Source organism: Calonectris borealis, chromosome 22 (assembly GCF_964195595.1).
Source record: "Calonectris borealis chromosome 22, bCalBor7.hap1.2, whole genome shotgun sequence".
NCBI classification, from domain to species: domain Eukaryota; kingdom Metazoa; phylum Chordata; class Aves; order Procellariiformes; family Procellariidae; genus Calonectris; species Calonectris borealis.
The window spans coordinates 1002483-1027296 of NC_134333.1; the positions used below are offsets into that span (position 1 = coordinate 1002483).

Below are 24814 nucleotides of genomic sequence, written 5' to 3' on the forward strand. Positions count from 1 at the left end.
TTCGACAGGCTAGACAGGGAGTTGGCGTTTGGTGAGAGCCATCACCAGTTCGGTCTTCAGCTTTCTCTTGCTGCCAGCCAGCTCAGCGGGACATTGTCGTTACCTTGGGTATCAGGTTTTTTCAGGGCATCTCAGAAGACCATGGTCTCCTGGAAGGTGACCCCTGACCCATTTCTCTGGGCCCCTAGGGCATTCAGTTTTTCAACAAGAATATGATCTGAGATCTGTTTTGTCCTGTCTGAAGTGGAAACAAAAAGGCCCATGCATGAATTATCCCACTGGGTACTGGGATTGACAGCCTCCTGGGAATCACCTGCAGTGGACTGCATGCATCGTGGTCGATAATTTAAAAAGATTCTGCCCTGAAAGTCTTAAAAGGAGGATCACGCGAGCATGAATGATAATATCAGCACATCCTATTTGCAGGCGAATAACCTGAGGCCAGAAGAAAGTGTTACGCATCCCTGAGAAACATGCTGTTCACCACTGTCCATAAGCCTTCCAGCAATGAATCAGACCTTGCTCGCACTAAAAAGCCGGAGCTCCCGAGATATCTCCCTGCAGCCAGAGCTCCTTGCAGGTTCTGACTGCGGGCAGCAACACAAGCACGTACCTTTCCTTAGCGGAATAGGCTGGTTTTCAGAGAAAGGTGTTAAACACCCGGAAGACACAAATTTGCAAAGCGATGTGGTTGTTTTGCAAATGCTAAGGAAACAGGAACGGTAAAAGTTAATGACTGTAAAAAAACCCAAAACGAACCAAATAACCAAACAAAAAAAACCCAAAACAAACCGAAAAGAACAGAAGAGATTAAGAAGTTTCAGCAACTGAACTGTGAACTTCTACTTGGGGGAGGGTGAAATCTTTCCCAAGTATCCTTTTCCTTTTCTGACCCCTTGTTCTCATGCCTAGCTCATTTTTCATGGCTAGCCCCACCACAGCCAGCACAACCCCAAAACCTGCAGTTCAGAGCACACATCTGGAGCAGGAGTCTGTAAAAGCAGCACTGCCAGATTGCTGAAACTGCTGGTTTTCAAGATGCACACGCCTGATTACCCCCAGTAGCTTTCTGGATGGTCTTTATTGGCATCTTATGCAGGAAGATTATAGTTCCTGTGTACACAGTTCCCACACGCAACAATGTTCTCTTTACCTCAAAGGAATAAGGCAAAGACACTTTCTTCCGCTACCTTTTAGGGAAGAGTCATGTTTCTGAAAGGAATTCTTCCCTTTCCCCCACGGCCTTTCTAAAAGTGTCCTGAAAGCCAGACACCTCCAGAGATATGCCTGGTACATAATATATTCCCTCCACATCACCCCTACACTTTTGAGGAGAACTAGGAGTGCTGTGTAGCCGGTGGTGCACAGCTAGTGTGCACTCTCGGTGCAGGCCACAGCTTTCCTGATAGCTTTTCTCAAGGCTTGCTTGACCTCTCTGTTCCTCAGGCTTACAGTGGGTTCACCAGGGGTGGGAGGATGGTGTAGAAAGAGGAGAAGATTTTGTTCAGGTTTCTCAGTGGGGGTGTCCCAGGCAGCAAATCGACAGGAAGAAGTGTCCCTTAGAAAATGCTGACCACAGTGATGTGTGAGAAGGCTTTCACTTCTCACACATGGTGGAGAAGGCCTTCTGCCCCCGATGCTCGATGGGAGCCTCAGGATGGCATCTGTAATGCAGACATAGGGTGCCCGAGTGAACAAAAACGGCAAGACTACACCTCAGATGGACATTGCAGCAGCCTGGTGTCACTACAGGAGAGCTCCAGCAAAGAGGTCAAATCACAGAAGTGGTCAATTGGACTGGGGCCACAAAACTTCAATTGGCTTGAGATGTATATGATGATGGTGGAACTAGTCATTCCCCCAAGCCACGAGCCAGCTGCCGGTGGGAAAACCACCTTCCAGTTCATCATGCTTGTATAGAGCATGTGATGACATATGGCCAGGTACTGATTGGAGGACATGGTGGCCAGCAGGTAACCCTCGGGGACTGCAAGAGATCCAAAGAAATAGAGCTGAGCCATACAGTCCTGAGCAGAGTTGGTCCCGTTGTTGTCTGAAAAGCGGATTCGTGCCCGGCGTACAGTTAACCAATTCCACATGCTCAGGAGAGATAGTGTTTTATTCAGGCCTGGGTGCTCGGTGGACTTGCCACAAATCAAGCACACCTGGTCTAGTCACCTTTCTGTTTATATCCATGCTTCTCATACATATTTTCAGTTTCTCTTTTACATATTCCTTAAATTTCCAAGAACTAATTATAATATTACATCATCCTAGACACATGCGCACTAAAGTCTTTGGGGTCTTCTTGAGGGTCTCGGGTGGTCTCTGGTGGTCGGCAGGGTAGTGAACTCTTTGTGAACCTGTTCCTTTCTTCCCTTATAAGGTCGAGGTTTGTCTCCGAGCCACGTCTGGATCACGTTCATTTATGGTTCTTGATTTTAAGGTTAATCTTTACTAGAGTCTAACAATACTACACACCTGCAAACACAATACCTAATTTTTTAAGCATCACATCTTCATTGTTTTAAAATTACAGAAACGAAGAGAACAGTATACAATGTTCGAAATTACAAAACGAACAAACTATACCTACTACATCAATTCCCCCCTTTGAGACTTATGATGTTAAGCATCATGAGTCTCACACCATTTACTTATACACATTTGGTCTACAAAAAGACATACATCAAATCATACAACAAGTAATTATAACTAAAATGACGATCAGTATCGCAAATAAAAACAATTGCCTGAGCCAATTCAAATTTGGAAGCCACGAAAATAACCAAGAAAGGTCTAACCCTTCTCGTTCCTTACATCCAGATGCTAAATTCTTCAGTTGTTGAATTTTTTCCTCAACTGTGAATTATCACTTAAATTAAAACAACACATACCTTTAAACTCTTCACAACCATGATTATGTCTTAAAAGTAAATAATCAATTGCAGCCCTGTTCTCAAGAGTAGCTTCTCTTATTTGTGTCATTTCCATGCCGATAGCTGAAAGTGCCGGAGAAGTATAATTTATATCTTTAACTAAAGCACAAGTAATTCTCCTTATGGTGTGATAATTCATGGCTACTCCAACTCCAGGCACTCGGATAGCTGCAGCTGACATTTCACTTGAACTATATAAAGTGACTTGCGAGTCACAATCTTCTGATACTTGGTGTACACTCCTTTTAGCTTGTTCACTATGTTCTAAGTTCTTTTTATTTATCAGCAACGGAGCCATCCTCCCAATTGAACATGGACCTCCTGTTACATTTGCTGGGTACAATTTACAAACTTAACACAATGTCCAGCTGGGAGTGTTCCTCGTACCTTAACTCTTAACATCCCTCTCTCCTTGTATCTAGTTGTTTTTCCCAGACTATAAATACTATGGTAAGTTAACTTGATGTCAAAGCTCTGAAACATTGTGTAGTTCCTTATCAATTCTAGAGGAGTTGGTATTCCCACAAGGCAAGATCTGTACATTCCTCCTACTGAATTCTCTGCTGCAATACAAAAAGAAGACATGTTGGTTACTTCTCGGCCTAAAAGCTCCCAGATATTTCAATTTCTATCCCATTTTGGCAATAAAAATTGGGATTCAGTTTTACTGATCGTCATAACTAATATCAACAAACTCCACATTTTTACTTCTAAACCTCAATTTTTAAATAATTTAATTCCTCTTCTAACAGTAAAAATTTAACTATTACAAATAGTTCAGTAGTATTTCTTGGTGATTCATCAAGTACACCTTAAAGTTAACTTCAATGGTCCTTTAGGTATAGATTTCCACAATCTAGGAGGTATTTTCTTTATTCTAGTGTAGTGAATCCAAGAATCTATTCCTTCTAATTTTACAGCAGTGTTTGTTATCAATAACACTTGAAAGGGTCCCTTCCACTTTTCTCCAAGGGGGTTGTCCTTCCACGTTCGCAGGTAAACTTGATCTCCTGGACTGAATGAATGTACTGGAAATTCAAGAGGTAAAGATGTCTTCAAAAGAACATACTTGTGTAAAGAACTCAGCACTTTACTCAAAGACAAGAGATATCCAGTTAATACTTTTTCCCCTATCACATGCATTTGTTCAGATTTTCCTGTTAGATTAACATTGTAAGGTTTACCATACAAAATTTTGAATGGGCTTATTTTTTCTCTAGCTCTCGGGGTCACCCTAATTCTTAACAAGGCAAGTGGTAAAGCTTCGATCCATTTCAACTGAGCTTCCTGACATATCTTAGAAATCTGTCTCTTTAATGTTTGGTTCATTCTTTCTACTTGTCCACTAGATTGTGGCCTCCAAGGGGCATGCAAATCCCACTTGATTCCTAGTGTCTTACTCATATTCTTAATAACCTCCACCACAAAATGTGGACCTCTGTCCGAGGATATCCCTAAAGGGACTCCAAATCTTGGAATAATTCCCTTTAATAAGTGTTTTGTTACCTCTTTTGCCTTGTTGGTTCGACACGGGAAAGCTTCTGGCCATCCAGAGAAGGTATCTACCAATACCAATAAATATCGGTATTGATTGCACCTTGGTAATTCTGAAAAATCTATTTGCCAATACTCACCGGGAGTTATGCTTCTCCTTACCTCTCCAGGAGGGGGTCGGATTTGTATTTTCAGATTATTCCTAAGACAAATCTCACATTTATTATTCACACTTTTAGCAATCAATAACATTTTAGTCCCTATTGCATATCTTTTTACCGATTCAACCATTGCTTCTGCTCCCATATGTGTCTCAGTATGGGTTTTGACCATCAGTTTTCTCCATGATTTCGGGGGTTACTATACATTGTCCATGTGAAGTTATCCACCATTGAGGGGGTGCCATCCTGCAAATGGCTTCTTTTCTACCATTTCCCAATCTTCGCTGTCCTTGGGAAATCTCAAACCCCAAATAAATTACAGTTTGTTTTGCAATTTGTGCTTTCTTCTCTGACACCCCGTAGCCAGTCATTCCCAAAAAATTTAGCAGGCTAACAGTCTTTTCTTTGCAGATCTCCGTAGTATCTGCTCCCAATAGGATGTCATCAACATACTGAAGGAGGGTGATTTGATCTTCCTTACCGGACCACTGTTCCAGTTCCTTGGTCAGGGCTGCTCCAAAGATGGTTGGGCTATTTTTAAACCCTTGTGGCAGCACAGTCCAGCAGAGCTGAGTCCTCCTCCCAGTCGACGGATCTTCCCATTCAAAGGCAAAAATCCTTTGACTGTTTTCTTCCAGAGGTATACAAAAGAGAGCATCTTTCAGGTCTATAACTGAGAAATATGCATTTGATTCATTGATAGTTGTTAGCAGCGTATATGGATTAGGGACTACTGGATGAATGTCCAACACTAACTGGTTTATCGCTCTTAAATCTTGAACCAGCCTATATCCTTGCTTATGTGGCTTTTTCACTGGAAGGATAGGAGTATTGTAATCAGATTGGCATTCTCTTAAAAGTCCATATTTAAGAAAGTTATTTATTACTGGTTCCAAACCTTTTCTGGCTTCTATACTAATAGGATATAGTTTCTTTCTTACCAGTCGAACTCCTGTTTTCAATTCAACTTTTACCGGTTCCACATTCTTCGCTCTTCCTGGTTTCTCCGTTGCCCAGACAAAAGGGTAAACTGCATCTTTAATCTCTTCTGGAATTTCTTCAGATTCATCTGTGTTTGTCTGTGATAAATAAACTTGGGCTTGCCAGGCATTAGCTTCAGGAAAATAAACTTGGATTTTTCCTTTTTTAAAGGTAATTTGTGCTCCCAATTTATTCAATAAATCCTGTCCTAAGAGAGGCATGGTGCATTCTAGTATATATAAAAATTTATGCATCAATGTTTTTCCTCCAATTTTACATTTTAAAGGTTTCAAAAAAGGTCTTACCTCTTTCTTTCCCGTGACCCCAACAATAGATACATTAAATTTACTCATTGGTCCTTTACATGTATTTATAACAGAATATTTTGCTCCAGTGCCCACTAAAAAATTGACTACTTCATCTCCCAGCTTTACTGGAACCAGGGGCTTGGCTGGGAAAATATCTTCTTTTACCCCCGGCCCCCATCATTCAGATTCCTCTCCCATCATAAGCAGATCAGCTTCAGGTGGAATCTGTCGTGGCTGACTAACTTTTCTATTTTCTGGACACTCGTTTTTCCAGTGTCCTTGTTTCTTACATGCAGCACATTGATTGATCCCCACTGGAGCAGACTGTCTAAATATATTTCCACATCCTCTACCTTTGCCCCTTAAATAGCCTCTGCCTCTACCTTTCAAATATCTTCTTCCCCTACCTTCAGCACATCCTTGAGCATTCACAAAAGCAGCTGCCAGAATAGCAGCTTTCTGCTTCCTATCTTTTATTTTTTCTTTCTCCTGGTTTTTCTTTTCTTCTTCTTCTCTATTATTATATACTTTATAGGCAATATCAATCAACTGTGATATAGTCATCCCTGTAATGCCATCCACTTTCTGCAATTTCTTTCGAATATCAGGGGTTGCTTGTCCAACAAACAAAGTAGTGAATATTGCCCTGTTCTCATCACTTTCAGGGTCTAAATCCGTCCATTTTCTGGCTGCCTCACATAAGCATTCATAGAAGGTGGACGGATCTTCTGTTTTCCCTTGAATTATCTGGGTTAATTTTGCCAAATTCTTTGGACGGGATATTCCTTTTTTTACTCCATATAAAATCAATTGTTGATACTGTTTTATCATTAATTTCCCATCATTACTATTAGGATTCCAATTTGGGTCCTGTGTTAGCATAAAATGAGCAGGACTTTCTCTTGCATTTATTCTTTCGTTTTCCATATTAGCTTTTTCCAATACTACCCTCTTTTCTTCAGGAGTAAGCAAATTATTTAAAAGAATTTGAATATCTTGCCAATCTGGATTATGATTTTCAATAATTGTCCTAAAGGATCTATACATCTTTTCGGGATTTTCTTTATATGACCGTGCTAGTTCTTTCCAATTCATTAAGTCAGAAGTTGTAAAAGGTACTTTCACAAATACGGGTTCCCGCCTTGGGCCCACAGCCTGACGAAGGGGTGCTAGTAAAACAGACCCCTGCTGGGTCCTAGTTCTGCCAGCTATTGGACTAAATGTATTACTTCCCCTTGCTCCAATTTCAGAACTTTCATTTCTACTCAGTGCCACCAACATCTGTATATCTTCTTCCTCTTCTCCTAGTTTTAAACACCGTTTTCCTATACTACAAGCAGAACAACAATGTGCTTTTGGTTCCTTGTCCTCCATCATCATCATCGTTACATTAGAATCTGAGTCTAAAAGTTTACATTTCTTCCGAATCTCATGATCATTTCTCAAGCTAAAAAACAAGTCCACATAAGGGACCTCATCCCATTTACCCTGTCGTCTACAAAATAACATCAGTTGCAAGATAGTATTATACTGTAGAGTTCCCAATTCTGGCCATTTTTCCTCATCTTCCAATTTATACATTGGCCACCGTCTAGTACAATACTCAATTAACCTTTCTCAAAGGATCTCCTCCAAATTTTCCCCAATGTTTTATGATGCATCCTAAGGGGAGAGCAAGGAGTTACTTTAGACTGTTGAGTTCCCATATTTTTACCCCAAAAGAACGTTCTTAACCACGACTTCATATACTCCAGTCGTTACTGTCAAACGTATATGAATGTACTTTTTACCTTTGGCACCACAACTTCATATACTCCAGTCGTCACTGTCAAACGCATATGAATAAACCTTTTTACCTTTGGCCACAATTCCTTACCAAATGTATGCGCAATTTTATACTCCAGAACAATATCTCATTTACCTTAGCGTTGCACCGTTGAGTCGCTCACCTGCTCTGGTTGGGGAGGATACTCACGGAGTCCCCGATCAAAAGGTCGGTGCGCGCTGGAGTCCGGAGAGCAGGGTCTCCCCACCGAGAGGCGGCAAGTCGATGCGGGCAAGGCTTCACAGCACTCCCATCTGGGGTGCCAAAAACTGTCGTCCGAAAAGCGGATTCGTGCCCGGCGTGCACGTAACCAATTCCACACGCTCAGGAGAGATATTGTTTTATTCAGGCCTGACTTGCCACAAATCAAGCACACCTGGTCTAGTCACCTTTCTGTTTATATCCATGCTTCTCATACATATTTTAAGATTCTCTTTTACATATTCCTTAAATTTCCAAGAACTAATTATAATATTACATCATCCTAGACACATGCGCACTAAAGTCTTTGGGGTCTTCTTGAGGGTCTCGGGTGGTCTCTGGTGGTCGGTAGGGTAGTGAACTCTTCGTGAATCCGTTCCTTTCTGTCCTTATAAGGTCGAGGTTTGTCTCCGAGCCAGGTCTGGATCACGTTCATTTATGGTTCTTGATTTTAAGGTTAATCTTTACTAGAGTCTAACAATACTACACACCTACAAACACAATACCTAATTTTTTAAGCATCACATCTTCATTGTTTTAAAATTACAGAAACGAAGAGAACAGTATACAATGTTCGAAATTACAAAACGAACAAACTATACCTACTACATCAGTTTGACCTCCTGGATTCCCAACCTTAGTCAGCGGATGAGGAAGTTATTAGGTATTCTTTTGATTGCTATATTGGGCTTGCTTTGCACATATGTAATAATACAGTGTTTTTGGAAATGTTGTTCTATAATTGGAAACCAAAGTTCTGAGAAGGTGAGACTAATATAAGAGGAACTACAGTGAAGTTCTCCTATAGTCTCAAAGGAGCTTGATTTATTGAGGGATATAGTTTTAACTATATACCCTCAAAAGAAAAGGAGGGATTGATAGGGATTAATAGGAAGGAACAATGAAGAGATTTACAGTTCTTTGGTTGAAATGATGCAGATGGTTAGGAACACCTTGTGAATAGGCCGACCTTACACACAGTAGATAAAAAGGCCTTGAAACTTAGTATTCTAGATAAGGAGGCCAACCTTGTATCTTGAGAAGAATAGATAAGAGGGTGGCGCTAGTGAGAATTGTGCTAATTAAGCCAGGAACTAAAACTAAGCATGCATGAAGACAGAGACTTTTGCATATGTTAATGATTTCTGGGAAATGTAATGAATATGTATACTCTAACTGTATATAACTTCTATGGTTAAGTGATATGGCACGCACACTAGGTGGAGCGATGCCCTGTGCGTCCAGCGCTGCAATAAAGAATACCTGCTTTCTAAAACTCCAAATTGAGTCTTAGAGAGTTTGTCAGGAACTTCGTCCTTTCAGGCCACAAAACTTCAATTGGCTTGAGAAGTATGTGATGATGGTGGAACTTGTTGTTCCTCCAAGCCACGAGCCAGCTGCCAGTGGGAAAACCACCTTCCAGTTCATCATGCTTGTATAGAGCATTTGATAACATATGGCCAGGTACTGATTGGAGGACATGGTGGCCAGCAGGTAACACTCAGAGACTGCAAGAGATCCAAAGAAATAGAGCTGAGCCATACAGTCCTGAGCAGAGGTGGTCCCGTCCCCAGTCAGGAAGTTGGCCAGCAGCCTGGGCAGGTTGATGGAAGTATAGCAGGTCTCCAAGCTGCTCAAATTTGCTGGAAAGAAATGCATTGGGCTGTGGAGATGCTGGCGTGTCGCCACCAGCACAACAATGAAGATGTTCCCAAGCACAGTCTCTGCACAGACAATGATATAGTCTGATCAGATCCATATGTTTGGGTTGGCTTTTGGGATTGCATTGGCATTATTTGTCTTGGGGACTGGAGGCACCAGGGGTTCTGGGTTCTGGGGGAGGGGGGAGGGAATGCTCTGGTGAGATAAGTGAGGAGGTACATCCTTGAAACTAGGTAAGAGCTACCAATTAACCCCATTGTTTTCCAGCAAATTCCTCTAGAGTAGTCTGACCTATTCCGACCTATTCTAATTAGCATAGTAAAAACCGCACCCAAGGGCAGGAAAGCTCCCTACCCAACAAAGCCCCTTCCCCACTGGACACTGTGAAGATGAGGCATTACAAGAACCAATAGAAGCAAGGATGACTAAGCGTAGATGTAAAAGTACTGATAACTGTTGCTCGGAATGTATAAAATGCTTAAGGTGTGTTAACTGAGGTGTGCTAGCTTTGTGGAGTTATCACCTAGCACCGGATAACGAACCCCGCTTGAGGGACAACAGTTTGGGCGACCCAGATGGGACTGGCATTCTAGCCTTGCCCAGGATTGTCCTGCCGTTCCAGATGGGAGACGGGACCGGGTAAGACTCCAGCACGCACTGACCTCTCGATCGGGGACTCCACCGGTTCCTCACCACTGACGGGCGACAGAAAACACAACAGTGCAACACCACAATACGAGATATTTGCAAGGACGTAAGGGACTGCAGAGGTAAGTAGATGCTTTTTGGGATTGTTCTGCGTAAGATGCGCCTAGAAAAAGGCCCGCGGCAGGAGCTTAAGTAAAGGCTTCTCATGTAGATGTGTGGTAAAATCTTACCCTTACCGACAGTGGATCAGAGCTGGGTGCGCAGTAAAATCTTGCCTTTGCCGACAGGGGGTCGGAGCTGAGTGCGTGATATGTTTTCACCTTTACCGACAGTGGGTTGGTGCTGGGTGAGTGGTAAGATTTTACCTTTGCTGGCAGGGGGCCGGAGCCGAATGTATGAAGCTGAGGAATTCTTGGAGAAAATACTACGCGTAATGTGGGTGCAGCTACTTCCACTAAGGTAAACCTATGCTCTCCTTTAGGATGCATCCTGAAAAATTGGATAAGTTTGGAGGCGATCCCCTAAGGAAAGATAGCTTGATAACTTATTGTACCCAATGTACCGATGTATGAATTGGATGATGGGGCAAAATAGCCAGAGAGTGGATCACTGAGTTATAATACTATTTTGCAATTAATGTTGTTTTGTAGAAGAATAGATAAATGGGATGAAGTTATGTACGTTGATTTGTTTTTCACTTTGAGAAATGATCATGAAACTAGTAAGAAATGTAAACTGATGATGAATGATGCAAATGGAATGTATATGTTAGCAGAAAGTAACCTACCTCCAGCAGATCCTTGGGCATTCACAAAAGCAGTCGCAAGAATTGCAGCTTTCTGTTTCCTAATTTTTTTTCTTTCATTTTCCATATTCGTTTTTTTCCAATACGACCCTCTTTTCTTCAGGAGATAACAAATTATTTAAAAGAATTGGAATATCTTGCCAACCTGGATTATGATTTTTTACAGTTGCCTTAAAAGATCTATACACCTTTTCAGGATTTTCCCTATATGATCCTGCCAATTCTTTCCAATTCATCAAATCAGAAGTAGTAAAAGGTATTTTCACAAACACTGGTTCCCCACTTAGGCCCACAGCCTGACGAAGGGGTGCTAATAAAACAGACCCCTGTTGGGTCCTAGTTCTGCCAGCTGTTGGACTAAATGGATTACTTCCCCTTGCTTCAGTTCCAAAACTTTCATTTTTACTTGGTGCCACCAACATCTGTGTATCTTCTTCCTCTTCCTAGTTTTAAACACCATTTTCCTAGACTACAAGCAGAAGAACAATGCGTTTTTAGTTCCTTGTCCTCCATCATCATCATCATCACACTAAAATCTGAGTCTAAAAGTTTACATTTCTTCCGAATTTCATGATCATTTCTCAAGGTAAAGAACAAGTCCACATAAAGGACCTCATCCCATTTACCCTGTTGTCAACAAAAGAACATAAGTTGCAAGATAGTACTATATTGCAAAGTTCCCAATTCTGACCATTCTTCTTCATCTTCTAATTTATACATTGGCCACCATTTAGTACAAGACTCAATTAATTTCTCCTTTCTCAATGGATCTCCCCCAAATTTTCCCCAATATTTTACGATGCATCCAAGGGGAGAGTAAGGTGTTACTTTGGACTATAGAGTTCCCATATTTTTTGCCCAAAAAGAACGTTCTTAACCATGATTTCATATACTCCAGACGTCACTGTCAAATGTATATGTATAAACCTTTTTACCTTTGGCCACAATTTCATATACTCCAGTCATCACTGTCAAACGCATATGAATAAACCTTTTTACCTTTGGCCACAATTCCTTACCAAATGCATGCATAATTTTATACCCCAGAACAATATCTCATTTACCTTAGCGTTGCACCGTTGAGTCGCTCACCTGCTCTGGTCGGGGAAAATACTCACAGAGTCCCCGATCAAAAGGTCGCTGCGCGCTGGAGTCCGGAGAGCAGGGTCTCCCCACCGAGAGGCGGCAAGTCGATGCGGGCAAGGCTTCACAGCACTCCCACCTGGATCCCCAAAAACTGTCGTCCGAAAAGTGGATTCATGCCCACCGTGCACGTAACCAATTCCACACTCTCAGGAGAGATAGTGTTTTATTCAGGCCTGGGTGCTTGGTGGACTTGCCACAAATCAAGCACACCTGGTCTAGTCACCTTTCTGTTTATATCCATGCTTCTCATACATATTTTAAGTTTCTCTTTCACATATTCATTAAATTTCCAAGAACTAATTATAATATTACATCATCCTAGACACATGCGCACTAAAGTCTTTAGGGTCTTCTTGAGGGTCTTGGGTGGTCTCTGGTGGTCAGCAGGATAGTGAATTCTTCGTGAACCTGTTCCTTTCTTTCCTTATAAGGTCGAGGTTTGTCTCCGAACCATGTCTGGACCACATTCATTTATGGTTCTTAATTTCAAGGGTAATCATTACTAGGGTCTAACAATGCTACACACCTGCAAACACAATACCTGCTAGTTACCTAACTCCTAAGCAACAAGTCTTCATTGTTTAGAATTAAAGAAGCGAGCAGTATGGAATAAGAGGTACTGTAACAGACTGTACCTACTGCATCAATCCAAGTATTGCTGAATGAAACTGTACCTCGATTTGGAATACCAGCAGTAATATCATCAGATGGTGGTACTCACTTTTGCGCACAAATAGTTCAACAACTTAGCAAAATGCTAGGGATTGAGTGGCAGTTACATAGGCCACATCGACCCCAAGCAAGTGGACAGGTTGAGAAGATGAATCATTTGATAAAACAACAATTAGCCAAAATTTGTCAAGAAACTAATCTATATTGGTATCAAGTGCTTCCCCTTGCGTTGCTTAGGATCAGAACAAAACCGAGAACTAAGGAAAGCATAAGTCCTTTTGAAATTCTGTTTGGAAGGCCATACCAATTGCAATATAGAGGAGAAGATTTGAATCAGTTAGGAGAAGGATATTTGTAACAATATATCTAGGAAAACAATTGGGCCAAAGAGAAAAAGTTGTCTTAGGAACCAGAGCTAGGGGTCTAGACCAACTGGTTCATCCTTTTAAGCCAGAGGATTGGGTTTATGTCAAAGTTTTTGCAGGTCAACTGTTGGAAGAAAAGTGGAAGGGACTGTTCCAGGTGTTGCTGATGACTTTTACTGCAATCAAGATCAAGGAGCAGACACCCTGGATACACCATACTCATGTGAAGAAAGCTCCACCTGGAGAATGGACTTCTGAGAGGACAGGACCATTGAAGTTGAAACTCTCTCGAATGCAGTAAATTACACTTGGGACTTTGACGTATTATACACTGATACCAGCTTTTGAGCAAGGAAGAGATTCCTGGATTCATTACACTAGAATAAAGAAAGTGCCTCCAAACTGTGGACATCTATACCGAAGGGACCATTGAAATTAACTTTAAGGCGTACCTGATGAGTTACTGGAGAAGCTGCTGAATTATTTGTAACATTTAAAATTTCATTTTAAAAGGGAAATCAAATTAGCTGGGAAATTGTAAATTCAAGGGCAGAAAATGTGGAGCCTGCTGATATTAGCTATGACGATCAGTAAAGCTGAACCCCAATTTTTACTGCCAAAATGGGATAACAATCAAAATATCTGGGAACTTTTAGCCTCAGAAGTAACCAACATGACTTCTTTTTGTATTGCAGCAGAGAATTCAGTGGGAGGAATGTACAGTTCTTGTCTCGTAGGAATACCAGCTCCTCTGGAATTGATAAAAAACTACACTATGTTTCACAGTTTTGACGTCCAGTTAACCTATAATAGTATTTATAGTCTGGGACAAGCAACAAAATCCAAGGAGAGAGGGATGTTAAGACTTAAGGTATGAGGAACACTTCCGGCCAATCAATGTGTCGAATTTGTGAATTGCCCTTTTGGATGCGAAAATTTAACACTCTTACAACCCCCTTTGAGGTGTAACTCTACCCAACTTGAGAGTTATGCATGGGCTCATACTAAATTACCCCTTGGATGGTTTTTCTTATGTGGGCGATTGGCATATTCTTATATTCCAGCAAACATAACAGGAGGTCCGTGTTCAATCGGGAGGATGGCTCTGTAGCTGATAAATAAGAAAGACTTAGAACATAGTGAACGAGCTAAAAGAAGTGCACACCAGGTATCAGAAGATTGTGACTCACAAATCATCTTATACAGCCCAAGTGAAATGTCAGCTGCAGCTATCCTAGCGCCCAGAGTTGGGATAGCTATGAATTACCATACCATAAAAAGGATCACCTGTGCCTTAATTAAAGATATAAATTATACCTCCCAGGCACTTTCAGCTATTAGCATGGAAATTACTCAAAGAAGAGAAGCCACTCTTGAGAACAGGGCCGCAATTGATTATTTACTTCTAAGACATAATCATGGTTGTGAGGAGTTCAAGGGCATGTGTTGTTTTAACCTGAGTGATAATTCGCAGTTAACTGAGACAAAAATTCAACAATTGAAGAACTTGGCATCTGGATCTAAGGAACGAGAAGGATTACATCTTTCTTGGTTGTTCTCGTGGCTTCCCAATTTTGACTGGCTTGGACAGTTGTTCATATTTGCAATATTGATCGTCATCCTACTTATAATTACTTGTTGTATGATACAATGTATGTCTTTTTGTAGACCAAATGTCTATGGGTGAATTATGTGAGACTCATGATGCTTAACATCATAAGTCTCAAAGGGGGGAATTGAGGTAGTGGATACAGTTTGTTAAGATTTGTTGCTTAGAAGTTAGGTACCTAGCAGGTATTGTGTCTGTAGGTATGCAGGTAAATTGTGTATCTTGGAAGCATTGTTAAGAAAGGAACGGTGAAGAGACAGGAGATTCTTTGGTTGAAATGATGTAGATGGGTTAGGAATGCTTTATGAATAGATAGGCCGGACATTCAGTAAATAAAAGAACCTTGAAACTTGGTACTCTACGTAAATTAGATAGAGAAGCTACCTTGTAGGGTAGATAGGGAAGGTAGACTGGAATAAGCTAGCTTGTTACAAGTGAAAAACGTGTAAACCAAGCCAAGGGATAGAAGAAGCATGCGTAAAGACTGAGTTCAATCAGAGGGCACCGTGATGAAGACTATCGACGACCACCAGAGGACCCGAAAGACCACCGAAGAGTAAAAGGGCGCTTGCATCAGAGACTTTTGCATATGTTAATGAATTCCGGGAAATGACATGAATATTTAGATTATTTCTCGGAAATGTAATGAATATGTCCACTCTAATTGTATTTAACCCCTATGGTTAAGTGATATGGCACACACACTCGGTGGAGCGATCCCTGTGCGTCCAGCGCTGCAATAAAGAATACCTGCTTTCTAAAACTCCAAATTGAGTCTTAGAGAGTTTGTTAGGAACTTCTTCGTTTCAGGAATGATATCTGCGTGTATATGTAAAAGGTCAAGAAAAGTGGTGGTGATTATTTGAACTTTACTGGAAAATGTGAGACCTAGGCATAACGTAGATGGTATAGCATAAGGGGCTGGATACTGTCCTGGTTTCGGCTGGGAAGCCACACAGTCCGGTAAACCCAGTTGTCGCCTACCTCCACCTAGCTGGAGGCAGGGCCCTTCTAGTCCCTCTAGTCCTGGTCATAGTACTCGTTACTCACTTCTTGTGGATGTGAACCAGAAGTCCCTTTATTAAGATCGGAAGTAAAGTCAGGTTCTTCTACTCTGGGGAGCTGCTTACTGGAGACTGGAGCCGCAGTTTTCCTGGAAGAACCCCCTTTTGTGATTGTTTTTCCTTGCAACTCATGTACCCGTGCCTCTAGGGCTGAGGGAGATTTTCCATCCCACTTCCTCATGTCCTTTCCGTGGTCACACAGGTAAAACCACAGAGTGCCCTGGGGTGTGTACTCACGATATCTTCTCTCTTGAGCAGATGGACGCTTACTCCTAACGGCTGAGATACTGGCCCATGCATGTGTGGAGTAGGACATACCTTCTTTGAGTTGCTGGAACTCCCGAGACAGTTGCTCGGCTATCATGTCCAGCAGTTTCTCCACAGCCAAGATGCAGGCCCGTAGGGAGGAAGGGAGACTTTCTTCATATTGCCGGAGTTGGCCAGCCAATTCATCCACCGTTTGTTCCTCTCCGTGTTTCCAGGTCATTATTGCCAGTGAGTTTGCAGGTGATGCTTGTGCGCTCCGTACAAACTTCCGCCACATGGGTTGCGTGCACTTGACTTCATCTGGGTCTTTGGATAACTGCTCGTTGTTCAGGTCATCATAAATCACCTCCAGCACGGCTAATTCCCTCAGGTACTGGATACTTCTCTCCATGGTGGTCCACTTGCCTGGGTGACATATGACATCTTCCTTGAAGAGATACCTTTCCTTCACGCCTGACAGGAGTCGCCTCCAGGGGCTGAGGACTTGTGCCCCTTGTCCAATCGCTTTGTCAGTGCCCCCTTCCCTAGAAAAGGATCCCAGCTGCTTGGCTTCCCTACCCTCTAATTCCAGGCTACTGGCCCCGTTGTCCCAGCATCGGAGCAGCCAGGTAACAATGTACTCGCCTGGACGATGGCTGAAATCTTTTTGCATATCTTGCAGCTTACTCAGGGATAGGGATCGGGTGGTTACCATCTCATTTATGGCTTCTGCCTCCTCCTCCTCCTGTTCTTGTGATGGTCTGGTTCATTTTCATCCCTTACTAAACGAGCTGAGTTTCTTGTGTATTTCTTTTTCTGTATAGGGGCAACTGATACCGGCACAGGTTGGTTCTCTGGTTCAGCCACAGTGACTGTCTCTAGGGTTTGAGTACCTGCGGTGCCTTGTTGCCGGGGTTTGAGTAACCACAGTGCTTGTCATGGGGGTTGAAGTCGCCACAATGCCCGTCACGGGGGTTGGAGTAGCCACAGTGTCTGTTGCCGGGGTTGATCTCCAGATGGGATTCTTAAATAGTTGTTTAACCCTAAACAAGACCTGAACCACATTCAGGAGAGATAGCAATATGAACATGTTTGTTTGAACATCCCAAGGATATTCAAAATTCTCAAGAACTGCTGTAGAGAGCTTCATGAAGAAGATAGAAGAAAAAGGAATTTCTGGAGATATGAAAGGGAAGACGACGGAGTGGGGGAAAGTGTCCCACCGTGTCTCCCCCATAAATTCGTTCTCCGAGGAGAAGTAGTAAAGAGTGTAATTATTAATAGTTTCTGAGAGGTGGTTCCTGAGGTACAAAGATGACGGCAATGCTGAGTACAGATACCAGATTAGGCTCACGACCGATGATTTGATCATATCATATAACAGTGTTACACAGTGCAGCAAAATTGTAACCTTGACCCAGTTCCAAGCAGTGATGAACAGCACAACAGGGAATATATACCGCAAGTAAGGTGTTACGTAGCACAACACTGAGAGCCAGCCCCACAACTTTGAGAGCCAATAAATCAACATTGTGACCAGTGACTATTAAACCAATATAATGAATGCTTACAACAAATTTTGCCTTAACACACTTTGGTCAGATCTGTCGTTATCTCAACCCTTCGTGCCCCACATTGGACGCCAAAAAGGACTGTTGTGGTTTAACCCGGCAGGCAGCCAAGCACCACACAGCTGCTCGCTCACTCCCCACCCCCCACAGTGGGATGGGGGAGAGAATCTGAAAAAAAAAGTAAAATTCATGGACTGAGATAAAGTCAGTTTAATAGAGCAAAAAAGGAAGGGAAAATAATAATAATAATAATAATAATGGTAGAATTTACAAAATTAGTTATGTACAATGCAATTGCTCACCACCTGCTGACTGCTGCCCAGCCCATCTCCAAAACAGTGATTGCTAATTCCTGGACCACGCCTCCTATTTATATACTGAGCATGACATCATATGGTATGGAATATACCCCATTGGCCAGTTGGGTTAGCTGTCCTGGCTATGCTCCCTCCCAGCTTCTTGTGCACCTGGCAGAGCATGGGAAGCTGAAAAGTCCTTGACTAGCATAAACATCACTTAGCAACAACTAAAACATCAGTGTGTTATCAACATTCTTCTCATACTAAATCAAAACACAGCACTAGGAAGAAATTTAACTCTATCCCAGCTGAAACCAGGATACCCCACCATCTAATGAACTGCTGTAGCAATCCTGACTGAAGACCGTTGCACGTCGAGGAGTTAGTGGCGCACATAACAGTTAGCCGGAGGAGGCTCAGACCTGTGCCGTGCCGTGCCGTGCCGTGCCGTGCCGTGCCGCACGCAGAGCGTGGCCGTCAGGCTGGGCTGTGCTGCACAAATGCCCCGGCCGCAGGACAACCTCAGCAGCTCCTTGTAACGGAGGAGCCCACAGGCAGCGCGTGCTCAGTGCTGGTGATTACGGCTCCTGCCTGTCCTTGCCTGTGTCTGAAAGTGCAGCAAGAAGTTCTCGTCTGAACATGTGAACATCCTTTCTGTTTGACAGTAGAAATGATGAATACTGTTGTTTTCCTTGAAGAAAATCCTCCAGTAGCTCGAGTGACCTTTCCACGCACGGGTTCTGTGCGGTGTGCTGCACCCTGGTTGGAGACCCAGCTGATGCTTTACAGCTTGGCGTTCTGAAGGGACATAAAATTTTCTATATTATCCTCTCTTTCTTCATAGAGTTAGCTTTGATAAATAGCATTTTAAATGATAGTTTACAGGGCCTGAGTGCTTTTCTTACTGGGATCATAGCAAACCAGCACCTCCTAGTGCAGACTAGGAGGCAAAGGTCTTCTCCAGGCCACCTCAACACGTCGGGTGGGATGATCTTGAAACCCCTGTGTCCTGAGCATGGACTCTAAGGGCCAGTACGCAGGTCTTGTGGACCTCAGCAGGTTGGTAGCTCTCAGGGATCTGAGAGTGCTTGTCCTAAGGCATCTGAAAGTGCCTGCATAACTACAGCACTATACTGCTAATAGTGACCATGGCTGGCTGGCTCCGTTTTTGATAGGTATCCACCGCCAATTATCAGAGTTAATCATATCGCAGCTACATTGTAGACACAAACCGGCAAATTTAAACAAACATAACTGATATAAAAGCACCTGCTATTGCTGTGATTATCATAACCACATGCCACAATCTATGTCAGGTATTACAGATCTCTACACGTGCACTTATAGTCACCACAGTTTCTTTCCTCACTGGCTAATTCAGCTTTACACTTTCCTCCCCAATAACCGAGGAAATCACACAACTGATGTCATATCACATCAGATGCCCTCTCTCCTGTCAGTAGAAGAACAGGCACTGCAGGTATTGAGTACCTCTGAGCTTTCAGCTGTGGTTTTGGGGCTCTGTGCTCAGTGTTGCCAGTAAGAGGCTGAGTGAACAGAGGGTGAAGTGGGGAAGGGGCATCATCCAGAGCATGCTTGTGGTAAGTACCCATTACGAGCCTGAGTGCGTGCTCAGGGCAAGTCCACACTTGATGAACAGAACCCTCTGCACAGACCTCATCCTAGGGTTTTCCCAACACTGTGGATAAGCACAATGATGTCCCCGCTGATTTCCTCCCCATGACTTTCGAGCCTTTACAGGGAGATGGAGATGGTGAATGAAAGCACCTAGGTGGTCCACAGAAATCCTGGGATGAATAGGCTGCTCAAAAAGGTGATGCACTCAAACTCTAATACACCTTTCTCCCAGCTGGGATGAATTGTGTCTGGAAATGCTGATGACATGTGGAATTAGGAGAGATTCCCCCACTGAACACTGTGAATGAAGAGTTTCCAAGTCTCCTGGGCAAATGGATGAGAGTTAAGTGTTAAAAACCTGAAGGAGTGAGATGAAAACCCAGGTTACAATGAGAGAGGGAGTGTTTTATGGAACAGCCCAGTGGGAGATGATGTGAGAAGTATCGGCCACCTTGGCCTATACTCTTGCCAAGCCTGTTCTGCCCCATATCACTTCCCTCCTTATTCTCTCTGAAAACCCTTATCTCACAGGAAGGCCAACAGAACGTTCAGCTCTTTCACTCTTCCTTCTATGGCTGGAGCTCTGGGCCTGAAGCACCTGACTGCCATTTCCTAGTGTTATGGAAATAATCAGTGTCCTGGAGGGTGTCTCCCTTGGGATTTCAGGGAGGGAGCACTGCATAAGGGTATCCCTGTGGAGGATGAAAGCTCTGAGCTGGTGCAAACTGTTTCAACACCTCAGGCAATGGCTGTCCCTCCCCAGACCTCCAAAGCATTTCAGCCTGCTCTGAGAAAAAGAGAAACTGAGGTGGGTGTCCTGGTTTTGGCTGGGATAGAGTTAAATTTCTTCCTAGTGCTGTGTTTTGGATTTAGTATGAGGAGAATGTTGATAACACACTGATGGTTTCAGTTGTTGCTAAGTGCCCTGCTAGTCAAGGACTTTTCAGCTTCCCATGCTCTGCCAGGTGCACAAGAAGCTGGGAGGGAGCATAGCCAGGACAGCTAACCCAGCTGGCCAACGGGGTATTCCATGCCATATGACGTCATGCTCAGTATATAAATAGGAGGCATCGTCCAGGAAGTAGCAATCGCTACTTGGTTATTGGTCGGCAGGTGGTGAGCAATTGCATTGTACATCACACACTTTGTATATTCTACCATCATCATCATCATTATTATTATTATTATTATTATTATTATTATTATTATTATTATTATTATCCCTTCCTTTTCTGTTCTATTAAACTATCTTTATCTCAATCCACAAATTTTACTTTTTTTTCAGTTCTCTCCCCCATCCCAATGCAGGGCGGGGGGAGTGAGCAAGCGGCTGTGTGGTGTTTGGCTGCCTGCTGGGTTAAACCACAACAGTGGGGCAACAAGCACAGGCTTTTCCAAGCTGATGCAGCAGAGCCCAGTGAGGTTCCAGAAAGGGGATTCAGCTCACATCCTGCAGAAGACTATAATGGGATTGACTCCTTCAGAATTAGGCAGCTGTGGGTGACTGAGGTTGCCTTTTCAGCCTCTGCCAATGGTCAACGGGGAGAAAGAAGCAGAGTCTGGTATCCTCTCCAGGCCATGGAGAACAACAAAGTATGATCAGATGAGTCACCCTTGAGAGTCTCTTGGAGGGAAGAAGCCACAACTTCTCCCTGGATCAACAATGCATTTGTTGGTGGCTGAAGTAAGCTGAGCTACCAGTATTTCCTCACAGTCGTGATTCACCTCTCCAAAATGTGAGGTCCCCAATGCCCTTCTTTCCTCCTTCTACACCCTAAGGAGTGTGGGAGGGCACATTCCTCTCAGCCCTGACCCATTTGCATCTCTGGGGAAGGTGACCCCTCTGTCACTGTTGGTGACACTGTCTCCCCACTGACCTCCAGGGCAGGAGGGGGTGGCCAGTGCACACAGGCATTTGTGCTGTGTCTGCTCCAGACAGCAGAGGTGAAGCTTAAAGGGAGAACAGCATTTATTTTCAGAGTCGCATGCTCCAATGGAGTTAAAAAGTTAAAGCTAAAACCAAGTTGGACATTAATCACCTGACACCTTTTCTGTTGCAGCTAGGATAAGTTAGACATCAGCCATCTATCTGCTGGGTGAAGTGTTGCTACAGCCGCTACCGCTAAGATCAAGCTGAAATAAGTTCAAGCTAAAAGAAGTCTAGAAAAAGCCTGGCAAGTCCTCAGCTCTTGTCTTGCTAACCTAGAACAGGTCTGTGCTCTCCCAAGAGCAATGGCAGCACCTGATGTACTGTATTGCAATCCACAGCTCTCTGGGAAGCGACGTCCTTTCATGCCCCTCCTGGTGACTCATAGATGGCCCCTGCAAGGAAGGATCATGGGCCCAACTGAAATAAAGGCTATGTCACACCTTTTGGCTTACAGAAGATTCACCGTTTATTGGAAAATGAATCAGAGACTTTGCCAACATGGGCTGAGACCCATGAAATCAGGGCCCTGGGGCAGGAGGGAGTACATTGCATGACTGGTTTGCTGATCAAAGCTCCTGCAGTTCTACCTCCAACATGCTGACAGTTTTCAAATCAACCTCGCCCCACATGAGCTCTCTTGGACATTATGGTGGGCTGGCTCTGATGTAGATGAGAGTTTTACTTCCAAAACCATTGTTTTACATGGCAATGCAGATATGGGAGTTCCTGACACAGCCTGGTCTTTTGGGGTAAAGCAAAGAGGTCAGCAAGTGGGGTGCAGCAGGAGTCCTTCATTGGGAGCCACTGCTGTTGTGCCTGCTGTTCACACCTCCAAACACTCATCTTCTCTGGTGTGCACAGCACTCTCTTGTCAAGACAAAAACCATAGAATCATAGAATCATTTAGGTTGGAAAAGACCCTTAAGATCACTGAGTCCAACACTACCAAGTCCACCAGTAAACAATGTCCCTAAGCGCCATCTTTGTGGAGGCCAGTAGCCCATTTTGCCAAAGCCTAATTCGGGAAGAGCAACCATGGGGGAATGTGATGCTTCCTTCCCACTCCCACCTCCACCCAAACCAAAGACGCTGGAGGCTCTGAACTAGAGCTTTTCTCTTGAGGAGTCCAGCATGGTACAGGTTCAGCCCAACTAGTAGAAGACATAAGCAGTGAGAATTCATCTGTAATGCAAAACCCCAGCCGGTAGCAACAGTGGTATCCCAGCACGGTAGTGAATTTAGGCTCTACTTTCTGGCCCTTTTTAGCTCTGCAGGTGCTGCTGGTCTGTACCACAAGGCATGGAGTGAGCTCAGAGCCTGAAGACACATGGCTTCACGCTACTCCCAAGGAGGGTGTTGGCTGCCTCCAGGCACTTGTCCAGCTGGGACAAGGGCACTAGGGGAGTCAGGCAGGAGGGAGAGTCCAGCTGGGAAGGAGAAAGGGGACACAGGATTCCTTCAACTGCCCCCAGGAAATTGTGGTCCTGTGAAGGGGTGAGGCAGGCCCCACTGGAGAGAGAAGGGAGGACACTGATCTCAACCGCGTGATGCCTTGGTTCGTCCCTGGACCCACTTGCAGCCTCTGGCAACAACCTCTTCAGCAAGCATCTTGCGGCCAGACGATTCCCAGCCAGCCTGGGGACAGAGAGGGGGGAGGCCTGACCACCTGGCTCGTCTGCATGCTGGGGAAAGGTGGACAGAGAGGGGGCCTGGACACCTGGGTTCTCTCCCGTCAGGGGTGAGGATGGACAGAGGGAAAACCTGGATGCCTGGGTCCTCGTCTGTCTGCAGGGAAGTGATGCCCAGGCTCCTGGGTCCTACCCCTGTGGGGTCAAAGCAGGGAAGGAGGGCATGCTTGGACACCTGGGTTCTCTGCCAGTTTGGGGTTGTGTGTGGAAGGTGGGAATGCATAAGCTACCTGGGCCCCCCCCAGCTGGAGTCCATGTTAGAAATGAGGGGATGCACGCATCTTCCCTTGGGACAGGCTCTCACCGGCCATCTCCCTGTGGGCACAGTGGGAATTCAATCGTGTGAGTGACATCATGGCTGTCCAGGCGGTACTGCAAGGTCATGACCCCCTTGGCCACCGTCATACCCTGGGAACGCATGGGAAGCTACTGGAGGTTACTGGGGACACAAGATGGTTACTGGGGGATAGTGGGAAGTTACTGAAAGATTACTGGTGGTTACGGGGAGGCTATTGGGAGGTAAATGGGGGTGACTGTAGTCCCAGCTCTCACCGCTGCCTGTCCATGGATCTGGGCGTAGAGGAGGCTGTGTTGACCCTGAACGATGCACTGAGGGGTGCCCCCCAGCACCTCAACCTCCAGGCCACAGGGCAGGGTCCAGCTCAGAGAGACTCCCTCAGCTGCTGGCTTGAGGGCCCTCCTCAGGCACTTCAACACCTGGGGACAGAGGGCAGGACACCACAGTTCGCAGCTCCACCAGGGTTCAGCCCATGGCCCCCGGTGTCGGGGTTCCCTGGGGACAGTGGAATGTGTGGGGTAGCCTGCTCCAGCTGGGTTCCCTGGGCACAGACAGGTCTATAGTGGGGCACAGCCTGGGCACCTGGCTTCTCGGTGGGGTGGGGCGGTGGAGCAGAGTCAGGGGAAGCCTCAGTGCCTGGGTTCCTGGGGCAGCTGGGTCTCAACTACTGTGTATGGGCAGTCCAGGTGCCGGCGTACTTGGAAGTCAGTGTGTCCGTGGAATAGAGGGGGACCTGCCAGGGCTCCTGGGTTCCTACCACAACTGTCATACTGTTGTCAGAGGAGACGTAGGTAGCTTCACCCCCTGTCTCCCTGGCCAGGGCCGTAGCCAGGGCAGCGCTGTCCTCGGAGAAGCAGAAGGAGCAACACCTATGGGGGAAGCAGGGAAAGGTGTCAGAAATGAGAGCCAGAGGTGAGTGCAAGGATGTCGGGATAGAGCTGGAGAACATAGGCTGGAGTTAAAGCTGGGGGAACAAAGCTGGGGTGCAGAACAAGGGGGCAGGAGGAAGAGCAGGGAGTGAGGGACTGGGGTTGGAGCTGGGCTTAGTCGTGCAGCTGGCAGAGAAGAGCTGGGACCTGGGGCAGGGCTGGGGTCAGTCTAGTGGGGCTGGGGCAGAGCTTGGGGGCACATCAGGGTGTACAAGCCCTGTGCCTCAGTCTCCCTGCGCAGTCTGTGAAGGGTGCCTTAGTGGTGGGAGTAGTAAGCAAAGACTCCCACATCGGGGCTTGGCACTGGAGAGCTCTGCAGGGTGGGATGGGTCTTT

The 24814-nt window shown here is 44.7% G+C and overlaps 2 pseudogenes; one reads left to right on the forward strand and one right to left on the reverse strand.

Moving 5' to 3' along the window:
• Positions 1-24814, forward strand: part of LOC142091706 (von Willebrand factor A domain-containing protein 5A-like) — a 521312-nt pseudogene that overhangs the window by 130600 nt on the left and 365898 nt on the right.
• The window catches only part of LOC142091658 (von Willebrand factor A domain-containing protein 5A-like), a 39971-nt pseudogene that overhangs the window by 11957 nt on the left and 3200 nt on the right, over positions 1-24814 (reverse strand).